The 17,330-nt window shown below is 43.8% G+C and overlaps 1 protein-coding gene across 4 annotated transcripts in view; it reads left to right on the forward strand.

Annotated features, from left to right (window-relative positions):
- Window positions 1-2,260: 2,260 nt before the first annotated feature.
- The window catches only part of sulf2b (sulfatase 2b), a 120,323-nt gene continuing 105,253 nt past the window's right edge, over window positions 2,261-17,330 (forward strand). For all 4 annotated transcript variants that reach the window (XM_026155034.1, XM_026155039.1, XM_026155038.1 and 1 more), the window contains exon 1: window positions 2,261-2,690. The gene's annotated coding sequence lies outside the window, so the exon portion shown is untranslated. The remainder of the gene's footprint in view (window positions 2,691-17,330) is intronic.

The following is a 17,330-nucleotide window of genomic DNA, read 5'->3' on the forward strand; positions in this document are numbered from 1 at the left end:
TCAACAGTGGCACTACGTCGTGCAGCAAAGACAACTGTTTTATTAGCGTGGCTGTTTCTTTATATTCATGTTCAGTGATAGAGTAGAACGACTTGTTTCTGTTTTAGGGGTCGTGTAATGGTTTTATGCAAAATGGATGCAAAAAACGAAGGTTGTGCAACATTTGCGCACAACCTGAGAACAAATTCCACCTGAAATTCACAAAATATCAGCGCGGCTGTCAAACACGATCTTTCCAAATATCACGCTTTCTCTGCAGCCCTGTGACTCATCACAGGCACTAATAGAAATGTCAGAAACACTGCCTTTACAGCCTCTTACTCATATGAAAATGTGACATGTAGCATGAAATTGTACCAAAAGCTACACACGAACACCTGTGTTTGAAGCTCGTCTTACTGCCTGCTGGTTCCTGAACATGCTGCTTCATTTACAGCTCCGCACCGCGTGAGGGAACGCTGCCTTGATTTGGTTAAGTAAACAAAGATGACTGCAATCTGCGAAAATTAACTTCTAAATGCACGAGTCTCCTCACAGACGATTTTCGGATGTTAAAAGCCCTCTTTTTAGAAATTGCACTCAGTAAACCTGCTGTGGCCCTGCTGGAGACTGCACCGTCTGCAGGTCTTCACTGCACGTTCTGTCTGCGATGCCTTTACCTGCTGGATTCATAAGCCCGTTGGACGTGTCGAGTCGCTGTGACATTTAATTTAATTGAATGGATCTGAATTCACCATTTAACATGTCTGCAAGTGTTTGCACGGTGCTCCTTGGAAAGGGCATAAGTAGACTTCTTGTTCAGTTGAAACTCAGCACCCCCCCCCTGCCTCTCTCTGTTCGCTCCATTTAACTGAAGCCACCAGCTACATGAATACCCATGAACAGCCAGGAGCTCTGCCAACAGCTCCATTACAATCTGCACTCTACCTCCTCTTCATCCCTCCCTCCCTCTTTGTTCTCTCTCCATCGCTTCACTCTTTTCCCCTGCTCTTCTTCTCTTGCTTCAAATCTCTCTCTACCTTGTACTCCATGGCCAAAGTATGGGGACATCTGAATGTTGCACCTGTACAAAGTCCACTGATAGTCTGGTATCTAAATAGACACGCCGGCTCCTCGTTTATGTGATACTGATAGATGCCAAAGTAGTAACTATTTCTAGTTTGCATAGATCTGAAAAGGAGTTACTCAAAGTGTCACAGTAAGCCCATTTTGATTGTTCTTTATCAGCATGTCAGTAAAATTTACTGTTTTGCAGATAAAGTGCAGTCGTATACTTTTTTTTCAGCTTCTCCTCACTGACGCCAAATTTAAGCTCCTGTAAATCTTGTTTGTAACCTCTCATCTTGCAGCAATAATGCACGCGTGAACTCAAATCATTCCCTACACAGTCTGTAGCCTGAAGCTCTCCACTGTGTTTGTGGTGTTGATGCCTTTTGGAATATTTTAATAGAGTTCTGTGAAAACTAATGTGGCTTTCTCTTGCAAATTCTAGGATTTTATTAATCTGTTTAGTCAGCAGATTCGCGTGTCTGGGCTTCACACCTGTAAAGTTCATGAATGCAGCACGCTAACCAGGCTAGCTAGCTCTGCCCTCTGGTCACGTGTGGCTAAAACAAATCAGCAGTAAATCCATCATTTATATACAGTCTGTGGTTAAACTGTGATATCAGTGCACTGGAAACAGACAAACGTTTATCTGTCACTGCTGGTAACAATTTCAGCAACACAGGCCCAAATACCTCCGCTCTGACCCTACACCCCCCTCTGACCACATGCTCCTTTCATTCAAACTGTGCAGCTCTGCAGCAGTTTGGACAGCAGGCTGTCTGTCGCTCACACATCTTTAACCCGGACGGACACCAGAGAACACGGCACGCTTTTGACTTTTGTACAGTTTTATGAAATTGTAGCTTTCATGCAACTTTGCCCAGGTGTCTAAAAAAGTTGCTAGCTGTCTCTGTAACCCAGGACTTCCTCCCTTCATCGAAACTGAGAGGACACTAAAGCATTGTCTGCATATTTTTGGCCTCATACTGTCACGTCTGCGTCTCTGCGTTTCCCTTCTTGGGCCACCTCCCCTCTCTGCGTGTGTGTGTGCGTGGATATTTGCCTCTTGTATTTCTCCTTCCCTCCTGTATTTATTTCATTCTGTCCTCTCTGCTGCTGGTCCTCCCCTTCCAGTCAGGGTGAGGGATCTGTGCGCCTCCCCATTGGTTCAGAAACAGGGCAAAGTCCCGCCCCCTCCTCTCTCTCTCCGTCTCCGCGAGGCAGAGTGAAAGTGGAGGAAGCAGGCAGACGTGTTGCAACAGATGGCTTCACCAGCGGCGGCTCGGCGGCTGCAGCACCGCCGTTAGACACACTCGGATGCAGACAGGGAGGGAGGGGAGCTCGTGAGCGTGGCTGTGGAACAAATCAAGAAAAAAAGGAAGAGAGGGAGACTTTTACCTCCTCCTCTGCCTCGGCTCACAAACTCACTCTTCCTCTCCAGACACACAGGAGCACATGCCGGTGTGAGCGCAAGTTTAAAAAACATTATTTTATGGATTTCCGAAACTAAGGGGAGTTATGGAGGTGGCGGTGTGAACCCAGCCTTCCTCCCCTTCCTGCCGGAGGGGTCAGAGGGGAGAACACCTGCTGACAGTGAGGAGTTCCTGAAGGAGGCGACGCAGCCGCAGGAGGAGGAGGAGGAGGTACAGCACTGTCTTCATGCTTCTGCAGGAGCGCCTGTGTGTGTGTGTTTGTGTGTGTGTGTCTTCAGTTCTGCTCTACTTCACTGTGTGTCACTTTCTGTGGTCAGAGCTGTTAGTCAGAGCAGCTTTGTTAATGTGTGTGTGTGTGTGTGTGTGTGTGTGTGTGTGTGTGTGTGTTGCTCCACTTTACCGATGTGTTCCTTGCATTAGTTTTGAGGCCATCCTGTACTTAGACTTGGTTGCAACTGTGTTTCACGTGCTTTCCCACCTTTTCAAAGTGTGTGTGTGTGTGTGTGTGTGTGTGTGTGTGTGTGTGTGTGTGTGTGTGCATTTATTTATTGCTTCCTGATTGCTGAACACGTGGGAGTGTGTTATAGCTGCGCAACACTGAGGCCAGTCAGGATAGACGGAGAGGGAGGAAAGACAGAAAGAAGAGGTAGATGAATGGAGGGAGGGAAAGAGGAGGAAGGAAGGAAGGGAGGAAAGCTGTTCCACCCAGCTCTGTTTTTATTATAATCATATTTTTTATGCTCCACTTTACCTAAGTAAGTAACAAAGGGCTTCATGGGGAATATAAACCGTGAAAAGAGGCTGTAAAGAGCAACTCAGACCAATAGAAACCATAAAAACACAAGAAGTGTGCAACAACTACAGTGAACTGAGACGTGACACACACACCGTGCTGAGTTATGTGAGACTCCATGAATCCAGTAACAATAACTGAGCTCTTTCAAAAGCTCCGGGTGGAAAACGGTGACTTTGTTGTGTAATTATGCTGAACTCATGAAACGAGTCAGTGCTGCACAAACTTGTAATTGTTTTATACAGCTACACTAATAAAGTGCAGACACTATAAATATTCACACGCTGTGATTGGACGACACTGCAGACCTGGATAACTATTGGAGACTGAACGGCTCATTAAGATGAAACGAACTGTTTTGTACATGACTTCATGATAATGATGCTGCGTAGCACCTGTGTTTTGACTACATGTGTGTGTTAACCTGTTGTTGTGTGTGAGTGATGTAAATTACATCAGAAGGTCGGTGTGGGGCTCCCAGATAACCACGAGCCTCCAATAACACCCAGCAGGTCACTGATGGAGCGTTCAGGGTCAGGGGACGCAAAAGCTTTTAGTAGGAAAAACTGTGACGCTGTGTTTGAGGCTTTATTTGAAAGGTAACATGTTCCAGCCACGGGCGACCAGCAACTGATTGGAAATTAAGCTCACAATGAAACACTTTTTATATTTCTCCCCTTCGAACCATCTAAGCAAAAACTTTCACTGCTGACTGACCCTGGAAGACTCGCCACAAATGCTCCAAACATTCATCTCTCTCACTCTCATGAGTGAAATCAGACGTCCTCCTCTGCACCTGTGCATGGACCAGTTTCAGAATGAATACTTTGCGTGAACCTGGTGGAAAAGGTTGTTGCGATCAGTCCTTTTGTCGGCTTTGCTGTTTGTTGGGTTGGAATTCTGTTTTTTGCTGAATTAGAAAAATGAACTGTTCCCCGTCAGTACTAAGCCCCGCCCAACAGTTGGCCCTGAAACACCTCCCTGTTTATGCTCCAGTACTTCCTGCCTGGTGAAAACCTTTGGGGCAGATCTTTAAGAATTCAATATTGTTGTCTGGCCAAGAGAGCCGAGATCGTCCCTGCAGTTTTAGTTAATTATGCTGTAATACAACAATTTGGAGCCGTGGCAAAAATGAGCCAATGACAATCATCAGGAGTCAGAGACGGTGATCCAGATTGAAAAGGCCGGAAGACTGACACAGTTGTGATGTTTTGGGGGGAAATTATGCAATAAAATGTGATGAGCGATTGAGATATTATTTCTTTAGTTCCTTAGAAAGATGTCAGATATTTGTTTATAGAACTTTTGGTTTTGAGATAATCGACAGTTTTGCTTTATCTTTGAGCGCACTGATTACTAAAGACAACAGATCAAAGTATAAAGTTGAGCAGCAGCAGTACACTAAAACCTGTCCTCTGCACCTACTGTGTGTGTGTGTGTGTGTGTGTGTGTGTGTGTGTGTGTGTGTGTGTGTGTGTGAGAGAGAGATGGTGGAAACCCAGAGACCAAAATCGTAATAATTGTCAACACAGTCCCCGCCAACACTGACCACTTCAGCCCACACACACACACACACACACACACACACACACACACACACACACACACACACACACACACACACACACACACAGCACGGGGTAAATGAGGCTTATGGCTACTTTGCCACCACTGGAATGTAAACATTCACTGACCCAGACTCTTTAAATATTAACAGACACACACACACACGAGTTTTACGCTCGCCACTCAGCAGAATTAATATTTAATGCCAGTAAGTCCTCACAAAACAACAAATAGAAAATACTACAGCGTACCAGAGTATTCAGAAATAAACAATTTTCAGCGTTTGTCCTCCTAAACTGAGGAGGAGGAGTCAGTGCAGAGGAGCTGCACGGAGTTAATACGTTGTAATGCACTGCAGAGCCACCAGAGGGCAGTCTCTGCTGTCGGATGAGGCTGCTGAGCTCGGCGAGCTGTGAAAGAAGGCGAGCGGTAAAGAGAGAAAAACACAGCCACCCTGTTTGGAGGCATCGGGGGTTTAGCCCCATTGATCGAAGTCAGCCAGCCAACACGGAGGAAGCTGTGCGGCTAAAGAGGGTAACGCTAAAGACTCCACCCCACACAGGTCATCGCTGCGTGAGCCACAGGAACAAGTTATAGGAGGTCATTCGGATTTGTGTTCACACCTCTGGACACCACGTGGCACTTCTTTGTGTTCGCTGTGTAATTGAGTGTTGTGTGTTAGGAGGAGGCGGTAGAGCAGCAACAGGTGCTCGCCACCCAACTACGTGGGTTCTCCAGCGTTGATCTTTGGAAAAAAATATAACCAATCATCTAAAAGAATTGATTAGTTTAAAAAGTAATAAATAATAATCGATCTGCATATTATGTAGGATTCATTTTCTGCAGCATTTTTGGCTGCAGTAAAGAATAAAGCCACAGTCTCGTGTTATAACAACGACGTAATTGTGTCATAAATGAACTACGTGTAAAAACGCTCATTAATAATTAAGGTTAATGTTGGTCATGTGACACACTTTCAGTAGCTGGACCTGCTTTCTAAAACATGTCTGTAACTACCATGATGTCACCGTTGGTTTCCATGGTTCCCAGGTGTAGTTTGAAGCCTCAATCGTATGTTGGCCACTGATTGTTGATTTTTGGGGGGTCATTTTTAAGTATTTATGATTTGTTTTGTTTTTTAGTCAGAAGTGGCCATATTTGGACGAGAGGTTTGACTGTTAAGCTCATGACACAGAAGTGACACCTGCTAATAAACAAATTCTAGAAACCAAAACCTGTGTAAAGACTTGTGGGATTGTCTGAGTGACGTGTCCGGCCATATTCTTTGTTAGACGATACCATTAAAAATGCTCTGAAAGGCACAAACACAGTGACTCCATTTAGCAGCGGTGAGGCTCCGCCTGTCAGTCAAAGCGACCACGCCTCTAACTTCGAGCCCATGAATAAGGCTGAATAATTTAGTTATTAAAGAAACTGATGCCAGTGTTGGTTTGTTATAAAGCAGGATCAAACCCACAGATTTGATTTCTGCTTCTAATTTAACCCACGAGTCTGTGGGAACTGACCTGCTGTGGGAGCCTCTAGTGGCCATAAGAGGAACTGCAGTTTTTGACACTTTTGTGCTGGCTTCATTTTTTAAAAAAGTGTTGTTAAAAAAGTCGAACACTGTCCACCTCTGTGCTTCTGTGTTGTCAGGTTTGTGAAATGAAGCGAGCGGCTCAGGGCTGTGAGTTTTGTGTGTGGTACTTCTTGAGGCTTTGTTTCATATTGATGGGCGGTCACGCTGGTTTCCCCTCCATCGCTGCTCTTTGCGGAGCTGCACCGGCGCTGTGGACTCACACTGTCTGCACATATTTCAGCTTCTTTTCTTTAAGTTTGTCGAGAGTGAAATAAAAACTGAAGCAGCTTCAGGACAGGTGGCTCGCTGTCACGCGTCGCATCTGTGTGTGCGTGTGAAGCGATGATGACGATGACACTGGAGCCTGGAGCCGCTTCACATCGCTGTTGTCCTTTGACCTCCCGCCCTTCTGTTCCTCTCGCTGCACTTCCAGTGTTGTCACTTCGTGTTTCATCAGAGACTTCAGCTGGTTTGTGTCACGTGACTCTGTCTCCACATGAGCTCAGACCCGTTTCAACAGTCAAAGCAGAGAATGTGTGTTTTTGCACATGAACAGAGAGTGCTTTAAAAGAACACACAGCAGTCACATGAGTGATGTCATGTTGTGAGTCTTTTTGTGTTGCAGATAGTGAGTCTGGTCTCTAAATGTTGATTAAATATGTCACGCAGTGAAACAGCTGCTGTGTGCTGTGGGGCGCTGATTGCCAGTCGAAGCATGCTGAAATGAACTGCAGCATTATGTTACATTTGGCTCTCAACATTATTTTAAACTGTGGTGTGAAGTTGTTCAGAATGTCAAATTGAAATGTTAAAATCGCTGCGTGACACTAAATATGTATCAAATTTGCAAAAAGGGTCGATGTTCCCACAGAAGCCTCACGAGACAATTTTCAGGCTTTATTGACAATCGAATGGTCGAAAAGCTCCAACCTGAATGAATCTTGCTCTGGGCAGCCTATCAACACCCAGCTGAGCTGCTGCAGTGCTGCTGAGCACAACGACGTCATGCCCGCACGTCAGCTGATCCTGCTGAGCAAGGTCGATACCACGACGATGACGCTGGGTGACCTTCGAACTTGTTACAGGTTGGAGCCTGACACATGTGCAGGGTCTCACACACACACACACACACACACACACACACACACACACACACACACACACACACTTCCTGTGCTTCGGTTTGTTTTCGGCACTTTCCCTCTTCCTGTTCTTGCCCTTTTCTTCTTGTTTATTTTCTCTAATATTGATTCATTTGGAAAGTCGGCGGTTTGAAGCGTGCGAGGCGGCTCGGCTTCTCTCTGTGTGTGTTTGTACTCGTATACCTGCCTCTGTGAGGACCAATGAGATTGCTTTTCCTTACAAAGTGAGGACATTTTATCCGGTTCTCAGATTATTTCAGATCTTCAAAAAGCTCTTTATGGTTCCGACCTGATAAAAAGAGGTCGGGTTTGGGTCACGTGCAGATCAAGGGTTGAATTTAGTTGTGATTTAAAGGTTTTTGTAGAGTTTCATCATATAGGGGAAGAAAGAAAAACCTCAAAAGTCCCAGAACCACAGCTGTGAAGCCAAAACGTGCTACATTATGCTGTGTGGATAATAAAACATTGAGAGGAAATTAGGGGCAAAACTACCTCTCAGGAGTCATCTTGGAAACACCTCCAGGCAGTTCTTTGGGTTTTTTAGAAGGCCTTAAGTTCACATTAGCATCTCAACCTGGGTTTGTGGCCTGGTCATTGTCTGACTCCTTGCACCATAATGTTGATTCATGCCATGAATATACACTGCTCCAAAATTAAAGGAGCAATTTGAATACAGTAATGCTGGGCGTCTGTAGTGATGTGTTAGGAATGGAAAGATGCCACATCATTTCATGAAAGTAATCAACCTTCAGGGCTGAGTTCAAAGACACCTGATGTCTTCGATGGTGCTCCGTAGTTTGGATGGCCCCCACGTGCTCGTACGCATGCCCGAGAACCTCGGACCGTGCTCCTGATGAGCCGATTGAGGATCCCCTCCCAGATCTGGACCAGGGCATCACTGAGCACCTGGACACTCTGAGGTGCAACCTGGTGACATCGGACAACAAAATGTGTTCTGTTAGATTTAGGCAATGCAAGTCTGTGGGAACCAGCCAATGATATCACTGTCACGTGGGGCGTGACAGTGGGTCCAAGGACTTCATCCCGATACTTAATGGCAGCGAGAGAAGTCTGTGCAGGAGACTCAGCGGCTGCACCTGTAACACCAGTCTGATTAAAAAGTGCATCAGGCAGTGATGCAGCGCAGCAGTGGAAGTGATGTGTCACCACCTGATTGGGCGTGTGTGTTTGGTTTATTGTGCGGAGCGTAAAGCACGCTGAGCGTGCATGATGCTCTGAACCAGGTTGTGACTTTGGACTGTTTTCATTGGTTGGAGATTTTAGTCAGTTTTCAGCTTGTAGTTTGTCGTCTGCATCAATAATGTGATTGGACGGAAATGTTGTTGTGTCGTTGGTCTTCTAATAACATGTCGTCTGGTCTGTTGATCTCTGGAGTTCTTCTGAAATTTACAAATTTTATTGAAAGTTTTCTTTAAAAGTTTTTTCTTAACATCCACCCAAAGCTCCTTTTTTATTAGTATTTTTCCATTTTATTGTTTTATTATATTTGCTTATCTTGAGTGGTCCTAATATTACTTCCTTTTTGTTTTGTTTCTTTCATCTTTAATTCATGTTTTTTCACTTCCTGGATGTTTGTTTCCTCACCTAGTTTTGGTTTAATTTGAGTTTTTTAACTGAAGCCTGCATGAATACTTTCCATGAGCTCAAGTCTGCTTGGTTCAGAGTAACAAAAATGTTGTTACAGTGGGTGAGCGTGAGGATCCACGTGCCCGCCTGTGTTTTTGTTTTTTCTTGACCCCTTGTTCGCATCTGCAGAGAATTTACATTACAATGCACCGAGTGTGCGTGTGCCCCAGCGGCAGAGTCCCCGCGGACTTCAAAGAAGTACAACGCGAATGCCTACTCAGCCGTCGGGTCTCCAGCTGTCCGTGTCCACGTTCAGTGTAATCTGGGCTTGAGTGTCCTCACAGGGATGGAAATCTCAGCATGTGTGAGCGACTGAGCGAGCACCGGGTCACCGAGGTCACATGTAGAGATGTAAAGAACAGCAGGGACGCTTCTGGTCTTTAGAAACGAACACACACACACACACACACACACACACACACACACACACACACACACACACACACACACACACACACACACACAGTGGGACGAGGCTGCTCGTCTCTGTTGTGGAGCTGTTTAGATTCCACTCAGCATTACTTTTTAATTTGCTTTATCGCTGCTCTGAAAGTGAAAACTCGTCTCTGGACTCGTCCACAGTCACACGGCAGCAGTCTGCTCGTTCCCTGCAGCTCTGAGTGTGTAATGAGATGTGCAGTTTACTCAATGTGTATCCAGATGGAAAACAGAGAGCATTTTGGACCCTGGAGACTTTGGGAGAGTAAGTGCAGGTCTTTGTGGCTGCTGGAGCTGCTTTTCACAGTGTTGGAGGTAAATGTTAAAAAACACACAATTAGACCAAATGTGTAATATTTTGTAAGGAGGGAGGTGTTATTGTGTCAAATGTGCTTAATGTAGCAGTTATTAATTCTACTCAGGACAGTTTTCGTTGACCTTTTTGTTGTTGTTGTTGATCCTCATGTTGAAATGGTCCTTACAGTTCAACATAAATGATACTTAATAACATTTTAGTTCAGCTTTCAAACATGTCCCCCGGGTGTTCCTAATAAAGCGCTCGCTGAGTGCAGGAGCACTGATGCTGATTGGGGCTGATGTATCACCTCTGTTTGCATCTCTGCTCGTTCTCACTCACATTAATATCTGTGTGTTGCAAAAGTGAGACTGCTTTAAAATATTTGAAGTAAAGCTTTAAAAAAAACCTGACAGATGTGCTCCTCCTGCACGTGCGTGATGCAACAAGCACCAAGAACCTCAAACAATCGACACAAACGGCGTCTCCGGCTACGCCAAAGGGAAAAGGAAGATATCATGCTGGTAGCAAAGTTAGGAGGCAGCCTCAGACTACAGAACCTCAAGAAAAGGAACAATTATTTTAGTGAGTAATAAAAGTGTCAGGACAGAATAGAAATAAAAAAATAGAAGATTATGTCTCACTGTGTCACATGAGTCTATTTACTGTCGTGTACTCGCTGGCAAGGAGACTGCTTAATTCAAAAAACCCTCAAATTAAACATACAGAAGCATTATAAATAGAATAATGCAGAAGGTGGCGTGCAAAATCACATTTGCATGGGCAAATAATAGAAGGATTACATAACTGTCATCATGCACACATTGATATATATAAATCATCAAGAGTGAAACAGCATATTGTGGAATGAGAGCCATAAAAACGTAACATGTTTTTCAAATATAACACAAATGATTGAAGGTAGAGTTTTTTTAATTCTAGCTGCAGTTACTGTTGCATGTTATGGCCTTCAAACTCAAACACGGCACCCTCAGCTCAGCTAATGGGAAACACACACACACACACACACACACACACACACACACACACACACACACACACGTTGGGTATTCATATGTTGTGGGGGCATCTATTTTACGTAATGCTTTCCCTAGTCCCTTAGTCTAACCATCAAAAATGAATACCCATCCCTTACAATAACCTAACCCTGACACATTTTTGTATCTCAAAAATGCCTTCAAACTTGTGGAGACGGGCATTTTGGTCACCACAAGTATAGTAAACTTCCAGTTTTTGGTCCCCACAAAGATATGAATACACACACACACACACACACACACACACACACACACACACACACACACACGTGTGATACAGAATTTGATCTGCGTCATAACATGGAAAGTAAAAAAAAGGTGCCAAGTAGCCCACGTGTTGGTGTATTTGCATTTTGTTATTTCCTCTGCATGTGAATGGAAAAACAAACTGTCTGTTATCTAAGAGGTTCAAATTTCACATCCAGGAAATCCCGTGTGGACCTGATGCAGGGCGCTGAAGCTGGTGCGTGTAAATATTGCATGCAAAGGGAAAGATGTCGTAGCGTTCTGAGTCTGGATGATTGTGTCCGTTGTGTTTAATAAACTAAAAAACTCTGCTGCTGACATCAGTAACCACAGATGTGAACGACACTCGGTCGGTCAGTGTGTCCTTTGAACATTTCATTTTATTATTATTCCTGTAACATAATCATAACACTGTATTAAATGTAGTAATCACATTACTGTTATCTATCAAACTAATATGTAGTTACTGTTGTTACATTCTTTAATTATCTGCACGATGGGTGGTAAAAGAATTTGGGAAGGAAAATAACAGAGTGGTGATGTGAATGCAAACTTTACTGCACGAAAAACAAAAGCACGACGTAAAGTTCAAACTGCAGGTCAGAAACAACCGTCCACAACTGGACAACGCGACATTGACTCTTTAAAAGCTCCCGCCAAGACTGCATGCTAACACCAAGCTAGCAGCAAGCAATGCCCAATCCAAGCAGCCGGAGCAGATCCTAACAGGAAACAGGCACACTGCATCTCACGCCACGCTGTGCTGTAACACAACAGAACAGTTACTTTATGTGGGTAGGTTCTCACTCATCCAGGTCATGGTAACCTAGAGAGAGCTGAATGAAACCACTGGTGAGAGCTTGCCCGACCACCCAGTGTGACCAATAGGGGTCACCTGAGGTAAGGTGCACGGGGAAGGATCTCAAGACTGAAAGCTGATAGCTGGTGTCACAAGCCATCACCTCTGTCAGCCATGTAACAACAACAACAACAACTACTTCATATGGGGAGTAGTTAATGTAGTAAAATGTAATGCATGTAATGACCTCAGCCCTGTGGCCTTCAGGGTCCTTTAAATCTGCAGGTGTTTCTGCTGTTCGGCATCTGGTCACGCAAAGTCCCAGTCAGGATTAATGGAGACCGGATTCATATTCCTGAGTCTGAATGGGAAAAACCATTACTTCTGTTGACCCCTGATCTCTGATAGTTTTCTGATATCATTTCTGTGGACGATGTTTGCAGAAACTCAACCTTCTCCCAAGAACATTTAGCCTTCCTCTTGTTTTAGGCTGTAAGAAGACATCAATCTTTGGGATGTTCTTTTTCCGTTCGTCACCTTCTCACTGTGACTGCAATGACACCTGCGGCCTCCAGGGAGCGCCGACAGCATTCCCAGTCGTTCCCTTCTGAGCCCCGGCACGCCGCAGTGTTTTCTCGGCGGTTCTGTTTGCCGTGTGACTTTTCATCAGCGTCTCATAAATCGCCTCATAAATCTCCTCCACTTTAATTGTCCTTTTCACTTTGTTTCATTTAGACAGAAGGTCACTTAGGATGTACAAAAAATACAGCTGGAACAGCTCTGATTGGTGTTCGCCCTCCTCGCACTGTTATATTTAAAACCCCTCCTCGCCCTCCCCCTCACTGTAGCAGAATTGATGAAATTGGTAATCGTTATAGACCGCTGCTTTGGAGCGGCTGACCTTCAGAGACGCTCGGTGAGAGCGATGGAGGGAGGCAGGAGGGGAGGTTTTAGTTTTTAATGAATGTAAATTCTTCATAGAGCAGCAGTTTTAAAGCGCGATGCTCTCTGCAGCAGCAGTGGAGCCAAACTAACTGCAGGCTGTAAGAAGTCATTTGACTGTGGAACATCCACAACTGCTGTGATAAATCAGAGACAAAGACGACGAGGAGAGGAGGAGTCTGCTGTTTAAATGGTAACACTAAATCCACATTTACTGCCAGAGGTTTCTGGGCCCAGTCTGAACCTGTCTTTGCTTTTCCTGTGAAAATCTGCTAATTCTGTCCTGAGCAATCAATAAAAATGATTGCTTTTTACTTCATGCTCTCAAACTCTACTGATATGAGCCGGTGTGGGAACCCATCGTCTGGTCTGCTGACTTAGCCTCTGGGGATAACGGCTGGTATTTAGTGTAGTCAGCAGTCATCAGGATTAAGCTTCTAGAAGCAGATACTGAAGGAGCTCATAAAAATGATATTTTCATTGTCAGGCTGATGGCTTTGAACAATAATCTGTACACACACTGTTTATTTTCTGCTTTACAAAGTCCGCTCCAGTTTGATGAAATCAGTGAGTTCTACATTTCTGTGGGTGAAGATCCCAAGGCTAGCTCCAAACCCCATCCAAAAAAGTCATTTAGGATAAAATGATTCTAGTTCTTTCTGCGTGTTGGTTAGAGCAACTATTTTATTTTGGTTTCTTCCCAGATGGTTGAGGACAGCTGAGGGGAAAAGAAACCTGTATATTGTGGTAGCGTTAGCGACAGGGTTGAGGTCATCACCAGCGATGACTTGGACCTCACAGGGTTAGAAGTTGGACAAGTGGACCCAATACTACAGATGGAGTCCCTTATATTCAGTAGTTTGATCAGTACAGAAGGCCAACGAGGTAATTATAATGAAACTGTATTCATATTTTATAGTTTTTATTCAGTTTGAGCAAGACTGTGGCTTGTTTGCACAAGATGTGTGAACAAGCTGTTGTCTTGTGGATAGAAGAAAAGCATCTTCTTACCCTCAGTTATTTACCTTGTATGTAAAATTTAACTGTGAGTGTATTAACTGAGGATAAGCAGCAAACAGCATGATGTGAGGTGAGCTTATTTAAAAAGAACAAATCTGTATCTGATTTCGCACTTTTTAGCTATAAAATCCTTCACAGGGACAAGAAAGTAAAAGAAAATGTCATAAAATCCGACTTTAGAAATCAGTCATCAAGGAGAGTTATAACCCGTGCGTCTCTGATGTGGTCTGTGCACGGCGGTGGGAGAAGTTAGAGGTGTCTTCTTAAAAGCTTAAAATCTTCAAGATAACATCCACGTGTTTTAGTGCCGCTGGCGTCGCCGAGCATGTTGGGTACGTCTGAAGTGGAAGTGCTGAATAAAACAGCAGCAGTCAGACATGATCTCATGATGGCCCATCGGATGGAGGCGCACACAAAGAGCTGGATAGAGAATTAAACTCTCCAGCACCGTCTCCAGGAGAGGTACTGATTAGGTCACTGTGTGTGTGTGTGTGTGTGTGTGTGTGTGTGTGTCCGTGGGGCTCCATTAGCAGTGACACGCTGTGCAGAAATGGAGCAGAGTGATTCAGACTGACAGAACAGGGTGAAGACAGACAGCAGGAGGAAGTGAAGTGAGTTTCACATGAAGGTCACAGATGATTTTCTTGTCCCCCGCGGGAAACCTGTTGGTGGTCGAAACGACTGTTACCACGGTCACGGACACCGACACCATCCCAAAATACTCTGCTTGCTTTCACTGCTTCATCTTCTACAGCGGGGACACACCTGATGACTGAATACTTGTAGAGTTCATGTCCTACAGCTATCCCGGGATCAGCTACCGGATCGACCCACATTTTCCAACATTTGTTTTGACAAAGACTTTTAAAGGACAGACAACAGTTTGACACCTGCTGTATAGTTTCTCTGATATCTCATGTCCAGGGGTTCGTCTGTAGGGACAACATTTTAGCAAATCCTCGATAACATTTCAAACACGTCTCTAAATGCCGTGCTGGGTTTACCAGCAAAAAGCATGAGCTCCTCGCAACTTTCCCAAAAAGCTGAATTGTCTATGAATCATTAGAAACTTCAGAAACTTGCTGTGTCTGTGTTTCCCTTACGATCGTGCAGAGGTCACCATGTTAACGCGTTACACCACCACTGTTTGGCAACAGTGTTACAGCGTTACTGTAAATACATTACATTTTTCAGTATTTACATTACAGTAACAATTATGCTGTTACATCCATTACAAAGGTTCTTCAGTTATCTTATTTTTACTGCACAAAAAGACAAGAGCATGATTATAAAAAGCAAACTGTATCCAAGACAGCAACAACTGCGTTAGACTGCTAACACAGCGAGCATGCTAACGGTGAGCTAGCCAAGAACCCAGAGTGCAGCCCAGCAGTCGGACCCTGAACTTCAACAGGTAACAAGTAGTAATTAAGTAATGTACTCCAGAAGAGTAACGGATAATGTGTAATATATAAACACGTCTCACACCTGCCTCACCTCATAAAGAACACTGTTATCACACAGTGAAGTGTCATTTCTCAGCATGATGTTTCCTAAATATGAACCAAGTAGTTTTTGTTTCATGATCTTAAAAATGAAGTAAAAATAATAAGTGAGTGTAAACAAAACGAAGGTCAAAGCTCCCAAATGATCCACATCTTCTCTCTGACCATCTTAGTGCACCGCCCCCATTCCATCCTCCAAATGTGCACAATGGTTATATATCGCCCATCATCATCATCATCACTGCCGCTGCTTCAGGGCACTGCCGGCAGTATCTGACATAACAGTATTTCTCGATGCCCTGGGATGTCTGTTATCTTTTTCTCTGGCTTTTAGCTCTTTTTTTTTTTCTAGATATGGCTATTTTTCCCCAAAAGCTCCTCATTATACGTGTAACATCTTTTTGTCCAGTGACTGCTCCCCCATTAGCACGTGATCGTGCTCTCACGCAGCACGCAAAGCTGTCTGTGACTGGACTCTGTCAGTGAGCGAGCAGCTGTTGCAGGGTTGTTTTAGTGGTTTGTTACCCAGATGTTGCTGTCAGATAGGTATGAAGAAACTCTGTCTGGTTGTTATGTACCTGGGGAACATTTGAATCTGATCTCAGTTTACTTCTGTTAGATTATAAACAAACACATTTTTCTATAACATATCTGCTCCTCATGTTGGAAGGCCAAGTGAAGTGTGTAATTGCTCACTTACAAAGAAACGAACAGTCTGTAATTTTTATTGTAGTTTTATTTTAATGCAGAGAAACAGAATATCAACTAAAAAATCCAGAAAAAAACAGAAAAATATAAAAGGTTACTTTGCAGTTTGGCTTTTCACTCCACATTTTGAAGGTTAGTTTGGCCTCAGACATGTTTTTTTTTTTTTTCTTTTCATAGGATCTCTGAAAAAAATCAAACGTACAGCTCTGCTATCACTTCCAACATAAATGAAGACAGGAAACTAAACAGCAGTGACGTTTGTAGGGTTACTGAAGTTGGGCTAGCTGCTATATAATGATGTGCTACGTGACCGCTAGCGACACAGCTATGTTAGCATAACATAAACAGTGAAGCTGGAGGACGAACACTAACACTTTTCCACTTATAAAAGTTAACGTGAAGGTTCCTCATGGTTAGAGACAAATGCAATCGCATGGCAGGATGCTGTAAACGGACCAAACTTCAGTCAGGAGAACAACTGAGATAATCCATCCACAATACGAGGTTAGTCATTAATAGACTGCAACAACATGGGAATAGAGCAGCTGCCAGAGAATTCAACATTAATGAATCAATGGTACAGAAGTGGAGGAAGCAAGAAGAATGAGTTGAATAAAGTTTGATTTATCTGACTGCTTTGTTTCGCTTAATGTGCCTTATAATCCCGTGCACCTTATGGTCCGAAAAATACGTACTGCACACTGCAGTTTAATGTTGCAAAGCACCTCTTTTTAACTTCAGTGGATATTATACATGGTTATGCTCAGGATATGTCAGCCCATTTCTACTGGAAATGCCTTTTGGTTAAACTTTCAGCAAGGAATTTGCATTTGCACTGTTACGTTTTTATAAAGCTTTAATGTACATAAAAACCAGCTTCTTGTTTAAGTGAAAATAAATGGAAGGTTGTCTTTTTGCGCTAGTAATGTTGTGGAGTTGTATTTTGTCTCGCATCAATTATATCGTCGGTTATATCGTTATCGCAAATTTTCAAATATATATCGTGATAAATATTTTTGGCCATATCGCCCTGCTCTAGTTATAAGTTTACAGCATTAAAAAGCATGTTAGTGTAAAGTTTTCCACATAAGCTTCACTTTTCACACTTTATT

Source organism: Astatotilapia calliptera, chromosome 20 (genome assembly GCF_900246225.1).
Source record: "Astatotilapia calliptera chromosome 20, fAstCal1.2, whole genome shotgun sequence".
In the NCBI taxonomy this organism is placed as follows: domain Eukaryota; kingdom Metazoa; phylum Chordata; class Actinopteri; order Cichliformes; family Cichlidae; genus Astatotilapia; species Astatotilapia calliptera.